At 38.1% G+C, this 13,836-nt stretch overlaps 1 protein-coding gene across 1 annotated transcript in view; it reads right to left on the bottom strand.

Annotated features, from left to right (window-relative positions):
- The window catches only part of LOC129249201 (homeobox protein aristaless), a 188,658-nt gene extending 175,329 nt beyond the window's left edge, over positions 1-13,329 (bottom strand). Inside the window, exon 1 of the mRNA XM_054888882.1 lies at positions 13,263-13,329. The gene's annotated coding sequence lies outside the window, so the exon portion shown is untranslated. The remainder of the gene's footprint in view (positions 1-13,262) is intronic.
- Positions 13,330-13,836: the final 507 nt, after the last annotated feature.

Genomic DNA, 13,836 nt, shown 5'->3' with positions numbered 1-13,836 from the left:
CGTACGAGGACTAAACAAAAGTTTTGTTGGGAACACAAACGCAACACCTATCGTACTTTCGAGGACTACAGCCTACCTCCAACGATGTCCAACGATGGAACCCCAGTAATGCACGCGTTAGACATACTAGCAATGGAAGCTGCTCAAATAGCGAGAACATGAAGGCATGTAAACTTCTTTTATTGCGCGGGATTACGAGAAAACTGGACCGATGAATGACACAGTAGGATAACTCTATAAAAGTGCGTTGGATGCACAATTATATCCCCAATTTAAAGCTTTGGCTAATAAGGTCACACAGAGTAGTGGACTTTTATCGGACCTATTTCTTAAGAGCCATCATGTCATCAAATAAACAGCCGGCGCACTCGCATATCTGCACCCACGTCACTGTTGACAGTTACGATTGTAAGTGACTAGGAACCCCTATAATAATGTCAGCCTTGAAGTCCAACGGAGAATTTCTGTTGTTCATTTTTCAGCACATATGCAGACAATTTCAAACATTTATTAATAAATGCCTTAAGATAATGCGCCGCATGTTTTGGCAATTCCATTTGGAATTGGACATTCTCTCTGAGAAGAAGAGGTCCGAGAAGACGTTAAGGTTGCCAAAATGGGTTTTCAATGGAACCCAAAACCTAGCTGGCACAGAGTACGCGCACGAAAAATTTGGATACGCACAATCCTAAATAAGAGCCCATTCACCGCCACCTGGAAAGAAATTATAGATATATACCCTATGATCAGAAAGTACCGAGAATGTTTAATTTAAACAAAACAGATTTAAATTTCAGGCAAACTTATTTTATCTCCTTCAAAATATGACTCGTCTGAAGTAGCACCCGTCGATGAAGGGATGGCCTTCAGCTCCTTCGTCGCACTCTCTTTGATCTCCTCTATCGACTGAAATCTCCTTTCACGAAGTGGTAACTTCAACTGGGGAAACAAAAAGAAGTTGCACGGGGCCATATCAGGTGAATACGGTGCTTGCACGATGGTATTTACTTGGTGTTTGGTCAAATAATCGACCACAATTTGGGCTCGGTGCGATGGCGCGTAATCATCATGCAAAATCTACGAAGTTTTTGCCCACATTTCCGGCCGCATCTCTCAAACGCTTCAAAAGGGATAAATAATATATATTATTAATGGCCCGATGGAAGGTACTTATGGTGCACTACGCCTTAGCAATGGAAGAAAACAGTGAACATCACTTTCCCGGTACTTTTTGATCATAGGGTTCGTTGCTTTTCAAATTTACTTCTTTAAGTTTGACAATGCGAATAAGAAGCACAAAGCGTGTCGCCAGTACGGGAAACAAAAGCCCCTCACTCTTAGCCAACTGTCCTTCTCCTACGAACAATATGTTTCCCTTCCAAATGTTTCCGAAACATAGCGGCTCACAGAAAGCGATGCCTTTATTTTCGCCCTATGCTCTCCAACTAGGAGCGATAATATGTCCATAGAGATGTTTATTTTGTAGTAAATATTCAGTTCTGTTCAAAACAGTCATCTAAAAGTATACTTACATATTACACTGCGTTACAAAAACGAACTTTTTTTCTGTCCTATGAACCAAATATACTTTTTCGGAGTGGGGAGAAAATATAAAAATACACGTGTATCGGCGATTTTCATGTACACTTCAGAATTTTTTTTTCTAAATTTTCGGCATAACTTCAAGGAAAATTTTTAATGTAACAATTTTTAATTTTAATATAATACTCGTAAAATTAATAAAAAAATTCGGGGTTTTATATCTCTATTGTAATGCGGAGTGAAATACCTTTCTTTTGATACCCACATCGGCATATCTCATGAAATTTTTTTTTTTTTTAATTTCGAACAGGTGGCAACCCGTTAAGCTAATCCTGAGATCGTATGGCTATACAGATATGCATACAAGAATTGCTCGTTTAAAGTTATAAAATACAAAAAAAAAATTGTGACGTGTACATAAAAATCGCCGATAAACGTGTATTTTTATTTTTTATCCCTTTTCCGAAAAAGTATATTTGGTTCATAGGACAGAATGTGTGTAACGCGGTGTTATCGAAGAATAAAATATAAAAAATTAGCTACTCGAAAATGAATAAAATCAAGTACTTAGCTGCAGTGCCGTCCATTTTTCCAAAAAAAAACTCGTAGGGGAAAAAATGTGTATTTCAAAATATTTTTGAATCGGAATTCGAGCTAAGTAGAATATATTTAGAGCCAATTAGCTTTCTTTGAGTCGAAATTTTCTACCTGAGTTTTGTTAGAGAAACGGATAGCAACCTACTCGGATATCTACTATTTGATTAGCGAAGTTGCGAAATCGTTCGAGTTCTGAATCAGAAATTTGTTTCATTACTTCACATTTTTCCTACAGGAAAAAGGTATGTAAGCATGCCTGCCACATATACATATGTTCGCATACAAGTGTATTTCTCGATATCACCCGCGTTGGCGTAGCTCCATTGGCGTGTGGCGGCAGTGTGCTTGGCGCTGCCCACCAACCAGTCAACCAACCGGTCAACCAACCGGTCAACCAACGGTTCGACATACCATCCGCACTCCGCCAGCGACCATCCAATTAATTTGTGGTTTATCAATTTAATTTCAGCAATATTTGTTATTTTACTGCTTTTTTGCTGTTTTTGTTTAACTTCGTTGTTGTTACTGTTGCTGTTCGTTAGCCGTAGCTGCTGTTTGTAGAAATTTTAATTTGGCGGCTTGGTTTTGCATTTGGCGTATTTTATTGGTCATTGGCGTTCGACGCCATGTGGCGCAGTAAAGCCTCAAGCCAAATTGGTTGGGATTCACATGCGTATGCGTATGAATCGCAGCATATTTTACAAGCGATGGCGTCTACTCTGCCCCCAATGCTTCATATTCAAAATATGATATGAGTTCATGGTGCTCCAAAGAAAAAAAATTTCTTTGAAATGTGTGTTTATATTGTATACATATGTATATGTATGTATATGTATATAAGTATGTGTGTGTTATATTTGGTTCGCCTGCGTGTGCGCTTTGCGCGCGCGTTGGCCTCCTGTTTGGTGGTCACTACTCAGTTGGGCGGCCAGACATGTCAGTTATGAAGCGAGTCTATTTGTTCGATGGTCGCCTTTTAATTACCATCAATTATTCAAAGCTTTTCTTAATTGAACTATTTTTATAATCGACTAGATATTTTGTCCTTTTTGCAAGTGCTTGCTCGGTTCTGAGTCTGTTCTTGGTAAAATAGATTACTAAGATTACTAAACTCAGAGTTCTTTATTGAATTATTCCAATAAATGCAGTTTTTTGTTAGATTGGGTAATAATGGCATGAAAATAACTCAGGGGCCAAGTAGCTACTATGAGCCATCTTTTTATAACAAACTTGAGTATAGATTATACAGTGGATGTTGGTATCCAAGGTGGTCCTGAACTTTCTTCATAACTCTGTACACTCGTCTTTCTCCAATTTCTGCTGTAATCGTCGTGGATGATCCGCAAATTTGGTTTCTAGGAGTTGTGCAGATGACAGTCCATTCAGCACTTCCTATGCGAAGGTCTCACACTTCGATCAATGCGCTTCAGATTTCTGGCCAACAATTTCTACGTTCTTTTATTTCTAAGTCCTGGATAGTTAAGGCGCGGTCTCTCTGAAAAGGCTCATTGGACTCACCAAAATATCGAGAAAGTTTAAAGACATGGAGTGGAATTGAGCATATCTACCCTGGGTGTCACTATTAAGAGCAGCCCAAAGGCTCTACCGATAGACGATATATTTTCTCTAAATAATATTCGGAGCTTTTAAGAGCACTTGGTCCACACGTCACGAAATATACAAACTGCAAAGAAGTATATGTTTATGCATTTTGGGTGCCATGAGTGAGCTATGCTTGATTTGCTTCCCTTGGATCTTAATATACAACAAGAAGCAACAAAAGCAATGTGTAGACTTAAAAAATAAAAAAATCCAACGGCTACACTGACTGGGTCATGCCGTTCGAATGGATACAAACGCACGGTCCCTCAAAGTATTCGATGCGGTGGTAGCAGGGTGGTAGCAGGGAAAGAGGAAGTCTTCCTTGGAAAGATCAGGTGGAGAAGGACTTGGCTTCACTTGGTGTGTCCAAATGGCGCCGGTCATCACGAGAAAGAAACGACTGGTGCGCTTTGTTAAACTCGGCCAAAATCGCGTACGCGATCAATATGGTTTTTGGCACAAAGACGGAACTTCGGGACGCAGAGAAATTTTTAGTATGCTATCTGAGCAGTATCCACTGTTTTTGGCACCTAACGATGATCTTATGCCCATGGTTTCATTTGGAGAGAAATTCGATGTTACGCAATGGAGTAGTCCAGAGAGCATTCAAAGAGGTTTGCGGGATATTTTCTTTACCGATAAGTCCAAGAAGAAAATAGATTCTGGAGGCGGATGGTAATAATGGAGGCGATAGTAATAAGTATCATTACGCTATGAGAGGAATGACAACTGTTTTCCAAACGGATATTTTTGCCACTCTGAAAGTAGCAAAATGGATAATTAAGGGGAGATAGAGCGGGAAACAGATTTGGGTCTTTAGTGATAGTCAGGCTGCACTAAAGACCTTAGAGAACACAAAGCAAACTTCAAAGATTGTTCAAGAATATTGCAAGACCGAATAAGCTTGTTTTTATATGGGTTCAAGGACACCGCCGTGCTCAAAGAAGTGAAATTGCAAATCAGCGGTTACCCCAAAGGATTCCAATAATCGAAGTCTTTTCTGCAGGAATTATAAATTTGATCAGCGATTATGTATACAACTTACATAAAGAGGAATGGTTCAGTCCAGAACGCTGCAAAACTGCGAAGTGTTTTGTGACAAGCCCGCACAGAAAACTGCCGAACTTTCTTATAAAACCTGGAAGAAAAGACATTCGGTGGATAGGTGGTATTATTACAAAATACAACCCATGGGCTCAATATATGACGAACATTGGAATCATTGAGGACGCGATTTGCCTTTCTTGCTTAGAGGAGGCGGATTGCACTCAGCATTTTCTCTGTGAGTGTCCTACCTTTGCTAGAGCAAGGCTACGACTTTTGAGTTCCGATGTCATGAGAATGATGAGTAAAATTCGTTCTCTCAAACTGCAGGATATTTTCAGATTTGCCAAAGAATCTGGAAAGTTCTCACAGGAACTGTCTCTGTCTCTGTCTCTGTCTCTGTCTCTGTCTCTGTCTCTGTCTCTGTCTCTGTCTCTGTCTCTGTCTCTGTCTCTGTCTCTGTCTCTGTCTCTGTCTCTGTCTCTGTCTCTGTCTCTGTCTCTGTCTCTGTCTCTGTCTCTGTCTCTGTCTCTGTCTCTGTCTCTGTCTCTGTCTCTGTCTCTGTCTCTGCCTCTGCCTCTGTCTCTATCTCTATCTCTGTCTCTGTCTCTATTCAATCCCATCTCTTTCTCCCTGTCACTGTCTCTGTCTCTATCTCTATTCAATCCCCTCTCTTTCTCTCTGTCACTCTCTTTGTCACTGTCTCTATCTCTATTCAATCCCCTCTCTTTCTCTCTGTCACTCTCTTTGTCACTGTCTCTATCTCTATTCAATCCCCTCTCTTTCTCTCTGTCACTGTCTTTGTCACTGTCTCTGTCTTTGTCTCTATCTCTGTCTCTGTCTCTATTCAATCCTATATCTTTCTCTCTGTCACTTTTCTCCTTTCCTTCTCGACTATCAACCCTCTACCTTTCGAGACTTTTGAATACACTGAGCTTTTTCGCTTGAGTGTTTTAGGAGTTACCAAATCTCTTGGTGCTTCTTGGCTCGCCTTTTTCAAATTTCAATTTCAAATGCAGGTTTTCTGCTGTCTGAAGTCATGCTTCTGCCCAGAATTTCCTGGATATATTCACTATTTATTAGTCATATGTATTGGAAGTTAGATTCATCGTCAGCTTGAGATCTGTAAAGCAAAACACATCGAACGGCCTGCGGTGTCGTTTCGATGACCATCAACCTAAAAGGAAATTTGTTGAAAGGCATTTGCTTGCTTTATTCGCTATTTTTCAGCATTTCTTAATGAATTTGTTATAAAAGACAGCCGACAAAAATAGTGATCCTATCATTCGAGATGATGGTATGCACTCGCTCCTATAATAATTTAGGTATCAAAAGAGCTGCGAACTAATGTGAGTACTTGTTTGTGGAAAAGATTTGCAAAATTAAGCAGATTGAAAAATCAATTTTTTTCCTGGAATACCGCGAAATTAGTTACAATTGAAGTCGTCGATGTATGCACAAGTGAATGTTTATATCACCTGGACCTGGACCAAAATAAATCTCGCATTAAGATAGTCATAAAATTCAAAGATTTCTAAACCTTTTAAAAATGAATTTCTACAGTAAAAAACCTTGACTCTACTCTTTCTGATTTTTGATTTGAGAGCACCACGCTTGATATCCTCCAGCTTGTTTAAAACTCTCTTTTTCATGTTAGTCATCACGAATGAAAACAACCTGGTGATCTATAAGTAGTATTGCAGTATTGCCGAAACATTGAAATTTTCCATGATTAACTAATAAGTCATACCTGCGCTTTTATCTTGAACAATATTTTATATTTGCCTATTTACCAGATTAAGCCCGTGTTTGTGCCTATTGGAAGGAATTTTGGAAGTAAAATGGACAATTTTAAAACCAAGTACGCTAAATTACGTGCAATTCATATCCTCAAAAACATTACTAACTAACCCTAATAACCCTAAGCACCTCTTCTCCCTCTTTAGTAACCGCCTAATGAATCTTGACTGAGTTCAACAAAGCACGCCAGTCGGTTCTTCCTCAAGCTAATCAGTGCCAATTAGAAAAAAATTCTACAAAACTTCACTTTCTTTGCCACAACCAGTACGTAATTTAAATCAAACAGTTTCATACGACTTGACTTAGCAAGCGAAACTGCTGTTAAGATTTTGGAGTCCATCATTCTATCACCGTCTCCAAGAAGCGAAGGTCCATCGATCTTCGGCAAAATCTCTCTTTCGAACACTCCAAGAGTTACCCAATCGAATGTAGTCACCGGTCACACTTCTGCGCCACAAAAGTGGTATGTGCAAAGAAGATCTGGTCTGAACTGATGAATTGCTTTCTCCAAGATAGATTCTCTGTTGGACCTCAAGGCAATTAATCGTAAGTTTAAGTGAACTGATTTTGTAATAATTGCGTTAGGGGAGGACGGAACAAAGCACACTTAAATAATTCAGGATTGCAAACTAAGACTTTTCCAATTACCTCAACACTCGAAAAGTACTTGCCGGCTACCCTACCGGTTACTTTAATGTTAATATCTGCGAAACTAATAAGAATAATAATTTAAATTGCACATGGCCAATTTGAACTCTTTGCAATGAAATATAATTATTTTGGGTACATTTTTTTTATATTTCGACACAGTTTCCTTTTAGGCTTCAACATTTCGTCCAACGCTGTTTTGGTTTGTTGATTCCATCAGAATAATTTGATTTGTGCAAGTCTGAGAAATAGCCATTCGTTTTTGCAATCTCCTTCAATCTTTCTTCAAATTGGGGAACAAATAGTAGCCCAAGGGATCCGAGTCTGGAGAATAAGGGGGAACACTAGTTAAGTTGTGAAACGAATTGGGTCCATATTTCGATTAATTTTGCGACCATAACTGCTGGGCGTGAACTGGTGCATTGTCGTGATGGAAAAGGATTTCTTGCTTGCCAGTCGTGTGGGTTTTTCTTGCAGCTCGTTTGTCAAACGGTCCAATAACGATGCATAATATGCACCTGTAATAGTTTCAACTTTTTCTTGATGGTCCTTGCAAATCCCAAAAGACAGTAGCCATAATATTTCCGTCTGAAGGAACCATCCTCGCCTTTTTGGCGCAGATTCCCTCTATATGGCCAATGTTTAGCTTACCTTTGGTCTCAGTAGTGTATTCACATTTTCTCCCCAGTGATGAAACGGTGCTTAAAGTCTTGCGGATGGTTCTGGAACAGCTGCAAACCGTCCTAGCAACACTCGTCCAGAACGTTCAGCGTCACTTATGCATATGGACATTCTGAAAATTTTTAAACCACTTATAAACTGTCCTGCAGAGTCACCATTATGTTTATCAAGCCTCTTTTAGTCTCTTGAGGCGTTTTGCTCTTCATAAAGAATATTTAACCACCAGACGAAACTCTTTTTCGTTAATTTTTTGAAAATCACTCGACTTTCTCGATTCAAACGAATGCTGAAGACAAAGAATTAGACCACTCTAGCTGAAACTTGGTTTGTGTTCTTCGAAGAGATGATACTACATATCTAAGCATAGTCTCGATGCATAGCCTAACTTTGCACGGACTTTTCAAACGACCCTCTTATGTCGGAAACCAGTCTGATATAAAAAAATCCAAGTTGGCCTGTGTAATCGCTGAATGCATTAGCAGGAACACGGACATTCATTTAGAATCCAATCATCTATCTGTCATTATTCCAATCTCATTAAAAATTCAAATAAATCAATGATGAAGAAGTTTAAGAAGCTTACTCAAATCCAAAAATATTATAAAATCCATATATGTGAGTACGCTTGTATGTATTGAGTGGCTTAAAAGCTTACTTTTCACAAAGAAAGTCACTGCAGGAAATTAAATTTTATTTCTTAATTTTTCTTTTTCTCATTTCTTATTTAACATCTGATTTAATTTAACCGCTGAGTGCTGTATTATTAAATCGTGTGCAATTTCACAGGAAAGGCATGAAAGAAAACACTTCAGTGCTGAAGGATGCGTGAAGTGGCCGTCGGTGCTGCGACACCATATCCAAGAAAAAATAAATAAAAAATGGTGGGCATTTAAACAGCGCACAACAGAAAACCAAAAGTGATGAAGAGGGATGAGTGTTGTACGCCGAGATGCTTATCAGAGTGCAAACATAGTAGAGTGAGTTCCTCTTTCAAACAAGCATTTTTTTATGGGTAGGGATATTTTCGAAGTAAAAATAACATAACTCATAAATTGAGAGTTTTGAGAGGCAGTAGACATTTTTTTTCTCCTTGTTCGGGAGCACAGGGCCTCGACAAGACTCAGTCTTGCGTTGGTTTCGATAATCTATTATGATTTCTGACAGGATAGGTGACTAGCCTGCCGTTAAAAGTGGCCTGCCTGCCGCTAGTAGAAAATTACGATGCAGTAATAGTTGACAAAAAAAGGTTTATAAAAATACTTCTGGAAATTCCGATATTTAATAACATCACCATTGCGCAATCAGGCCTATTTATGCTTATATTTTCAAGTAAAACTATTGGGGGGTAGGAAGTTGGCAGCTTAACATAATTGCATAAATTTCTTGGGTGGTAGGGGTTTGTGGATAACAAAAATTAAAAAATAAAAAATACAAAATATATAATATATTATCGTTCCGAATCCAGGCAATTGGTATTTTTGTCAAAAACTTCAATTTTTATAATTATTAAAAAAAAAAAAAAGAAATTAATTTTACATATATAAACTATAATTTTTATATTAATAATAAATATAATTAATTATTTCTGGTAGCGGCAGGCTAATCACCTACCCTGCCATAAAACAAAATAGATTAACGAAATCATCTCAAAACTGAGTCTTGTCGAGGGCTTATGCTCCCGAGTGGAGTGAACAAGGAAAAAAAAAGTAATAATAATTTTTATATAAATCCTTTGTTGGATGTTTGGCTGAGCTTCTGCTCCAATCTGCCATGTGTGCCTTAGTGTGGTTCTGGAAATGGCGGACATACAATTTTATGTCGTCTCCGAATGGCAGATAATTTTTTTTTTTGTAATTCAAACAAATATTTAATTAAGGGGTTCCGATGGTCTAGACTTAAAAAAAAAAAAATTATATTTAGAAAGTATACGTTTTTAAGAATATACTGTCAAATATTTGGTAGTATATTCCCAGTATTTTCTATTCTACAGCCGTTTTAGCAGGTAGAGTCAGATTCGTCACGCCGCCACTCTCAAAACTTTAAGCTCAATCAACTCAAAACTACCTTTTTCGACCTGGTATTATAAAAAAAAAAAACTATTCAACCAAATCGTTTGAAATTTTAATATTGTTCACAACATCAATGGCTATCGCCCGTACTACAATCATATTATTATTTCAATTATTTCGTTTTTTTTTTTATTAAAAAAATGAGAAAAAACACGATTTTTAGAGTGTCAAATTCAAAACCGCGCCATTTTGTCAAATTTTTTTGTTTTATTTTTATTCTAGTATAGCTATTCTGTCTAATAGTTTTTTTGGGGTTTTGTGTTTCAGATAAATTGAAGCGACAAACTGGACAACACCGTTCAGGTCCAATTTTTCGGGAGGGTCAAATTCAGTGCCATTTTTTAATTATTAATGTTAAAAAAAAATTTTCAGTTCTAGACCACTCTGACGAACAGCCACCTATATTACAAGAAATACTAGACGCATTCAACTATATGAAAAACTTCAAAGCGCCTGGAGAAGACAATATAACAGCTGAACTCCTAAAAAACACAAGTACTAGTTACATTGAAAGAATGCATCACCTCACCACATTGATCTGGAACAATGAAACACTGCCAGGCGACTGGAACACAGCAATAATACTCCCCATTCACAAGAAAGGCGATAAAGTAAACTGCAAAAACTATCGCGGGATTTCCCTACTCAACACAACGTGTAAAATCTTCACAAGAATTGTTAACAAAAGACTTATAGGCCACTCGGAAAGAGTACTTCCAGAGTATCAATGCGAATTTCGACCTGGAAGGTCAACAATAGACCAAATTTTTTCTCTCAAACAGTCCATGGAGAAATGTTTTCAGCATAACATTAGGCTGCACATGCTGTTTGTTGATTTTAAGCAGACTTTCGATAGCATCAACAGGAGGGCTATCCCCACAATATTTCATAAATGCAAAATCTCAGACAAGCTAACCAGAATAGTGCTGATGACTCTGAAAGAAACAGTATCCAAAGTAAGGATACGAGATAAAAAATCCGACCCCTTTAGAATTAAAACTGAAGTAAGACAAGGGGATACGCTCTCATCAACAATCTTCAACCTTATGCTATGCTGTGCCATCGATGAAGTAAGTGACGCAAAAAGGACTGGACATATTTTAAACAATAATTGGGTAGTTCAATTATTCGCATACGCAGATGGCATAGCAATTGCCAGCAAAAGTATCCACGCCCTAACCAAAACTTTCGCTGATATTCAAATTGCAGCTAGTAAAATTGGTCTTAAAATCAACGAAGATAAGACGAAATATATGATGATGTCCAGACAAAATAAACCAACATCAGGCAAACTGAAAATTTGCGACTTTTTTTTTTTTTTTTTTGAAATCGTTGAATCCTTTACCAATTTAGGCTTCAAACTGAGTAGAGACAATTCAATGAGCCTCACCATCGATGAGAAAATTCCAGCAGCGAACAGATCGCATGCGTCGTTAACGAAACTCTTCAAATCAAAACTACTAAACAGACAATGCAAATTGACTCTGTATAAAACCATCATTAGACCAGTATTATGTTATGCAGCTGAATCGTGGACGCTAATTGAAGCAGATAAAACCAAACTGCAAGCCTTCCAACGAAAAGTACTCAGAAGAATTATCGGAGCAATCAAGGATCACGGCGAGTGGCGGATAAGATGGAACGGCGAGCTAGATCAACTGATAAAGGGCGAAAATGTGATACGTTTCATCAAAGCGCAGCGGTTAGATGGCTGGGTCACATTACAAGAATGGACGGTACGAGGGCGCAGAAGAAAATCGTAGAAGCCAGAGCGTTCAGCACTAGAGCAAGAGGAAGGTCGAGAACAAAATGGACCGATGAACTGGAGGACGACATCAAAAAACTTAGTATAACGAACTGGAAAAAAGTCGCAAGCGTTCGAGACGTATGGAGATCCCACGTGCAGCAGGCCAAAGTTCACAAAGAGCTGTAGAGCCAAAAGATGATGATGATTGCAAGGCAGAGTCCACTATATTATAAGTATGCAAAGTGTGAAGTATGCAATGACGAAAATCCAATAGAGGATTCAGATGGAATAACACCTTTTAGATTTTACGCGCAATGGAATGCCTGAGAGATCTTAATGATTGCTCGGCCTACTCAAACCCACTCAAGCGCTTAAATGAGATAAGCCGAAATTACCACCTCCCTTAACTTCAGAAAAAATGCAAAAAAAAAAAAAATCAGTACGAAACAAATCAAAGTAATCACCTTCAATATCAAGACCGTCGTGGTGTTCTATCGCAGCTCTTGCTTAAATCGGCTAAGGCATTTTTTGAAATACATCTTGGGTTTAAATTTAGATCAGGGGCGCTCGAGAGAACTTCTGAGGCTAACAAAGCCGCAGCTCTAGCAATTGGTAGGTATCCTTACCGGACATTATCCATAAGGTGTCCATACGGTGAGACTTAGGATTGCTTCAAGTCCTTTCTGCAGAAGCTGTCTGGGGAATGAGGTGAAATCATCTCAGCTCCTTTTTCTCAACACTTTTGTCTCAGCACCTCATTCTCAGCTACTCTGCTCTCTCGCGCAAATAGTTGGAAATCTGGGCTCTCACTGTTTCGCTACATCTGAGAATATTGCGGGCTTAACACAGACCTGGTGAAATTCATAAGTAGCTTGACGTGGTTAATACGAACGTAATTAGCCACTGTTGGTCGTCATTCTCTAATCCAAATATACCTCTTCTTCCTTTCTCCACCTGTTTGTTTATTTTCCTTCTATTTCAATCCCCTCCCCTTCCCCTCTATGGTATCATAAGGGACGAATTTTGGTTATTTGTCCAAGTGGGCCCCCTAGTATCGGCAGCCATTTATACTAACCTAACCTAGATTTGAATATGGTTATAGTTGTAGAGGTACAAGGTGGCGCAAAATTAATCACCTATCGGAAGATAATTTTCGCAAACGGCGTCGTACGTCAGTCATATTTGACACTTGGGAACTGGACAGCTGCAGCAGACAAACAATCGAGCAATAGAGCGTTTTAAAGGTAAAAGTAAAGATTTACATCACCAAAAAAAAAAACCTAAAATAAGACGATTTTTTACGCCTATAATTCAATGGGCTATAAAATTGCATAACCAGAAAACTTTTGCTTGAGAAGTTGAAAGTTTCTAGAAAATTTTGAAAATTTTTTTACAATTTTATATAATTTATTTATATTTTTCTAAATAATTTTTTTGTTTTTTTTAGTAAAAATTTGAAAACAATTAATGAATTGATTAATTTTGCGCCATCTCGCCATCTGTAAATGTGTGCATTTCTCTATTACATTTACCTTATTTCCGTCTGTGAAAATTTTGACGACAATTACTTGGCGGGTTTCCTCCTTGGAAACCCGGCCACACGCGCTTTTTTAAAATAAAAGCTGAAGCTAACACAAAAAATGGCGCTGCGTTAGTTTAGAATTTATTTTCTTCTTTTTTGATCTCCAGTTACTTTAAATGCACTTTAACTTTCCTTCTGAGTTTTTCAACAGTTTCGAATAGAGAAATTTCTTTGCTGTGTCTTTTTCAAATATCCTGCGCCAAACTTTTTAAACGCATACACGCACGTGAAATTAAATGGCGTTGCAAACAATGATTTTGTTTATTTTTTATTTTTCTAATTGCCAACTCGTCAACTCTTTCATTCAACACTACGCCGCAGTAGGGAAAATCACGTCCTTTTCAAACGAAAAAAAAGTTTTCCTCCCGCACAATTACGCGTTTAATTATCCATAAAATAGGCGAACTGAACGCAGGCTGCGCCAGGTGAGTGCAATACTAAAGCAAAAACACACATACGCACACACGCGTAATTTAGTTTTAGTTTTAGTTTCAGTTTAAATAGAAAAAAGGTGCCCAATCAAG

The sequence above is a fragment of the Anastrepha obliqua genome, chromosome 5 (assembly GCF_027943255.1).
Source record: "Anastrepha obliqua isolate idAnaObli1 chromosome 5, idAnaObli1_1.0, whole genome shotgun sequence".
In the NCBI taxonomy this organism is placed as follows: Eukaryota; Metazoa; Arthropoda; class Insecta; order Diptera; family Tephritidae; genus Anastrepha; species Anastrepha obliqua.
The sequence above is the reverse complement of the archived record's forward strand: the minus strand, read 5'-3'. Positions and strand labels throughout refer to the sequence as shown.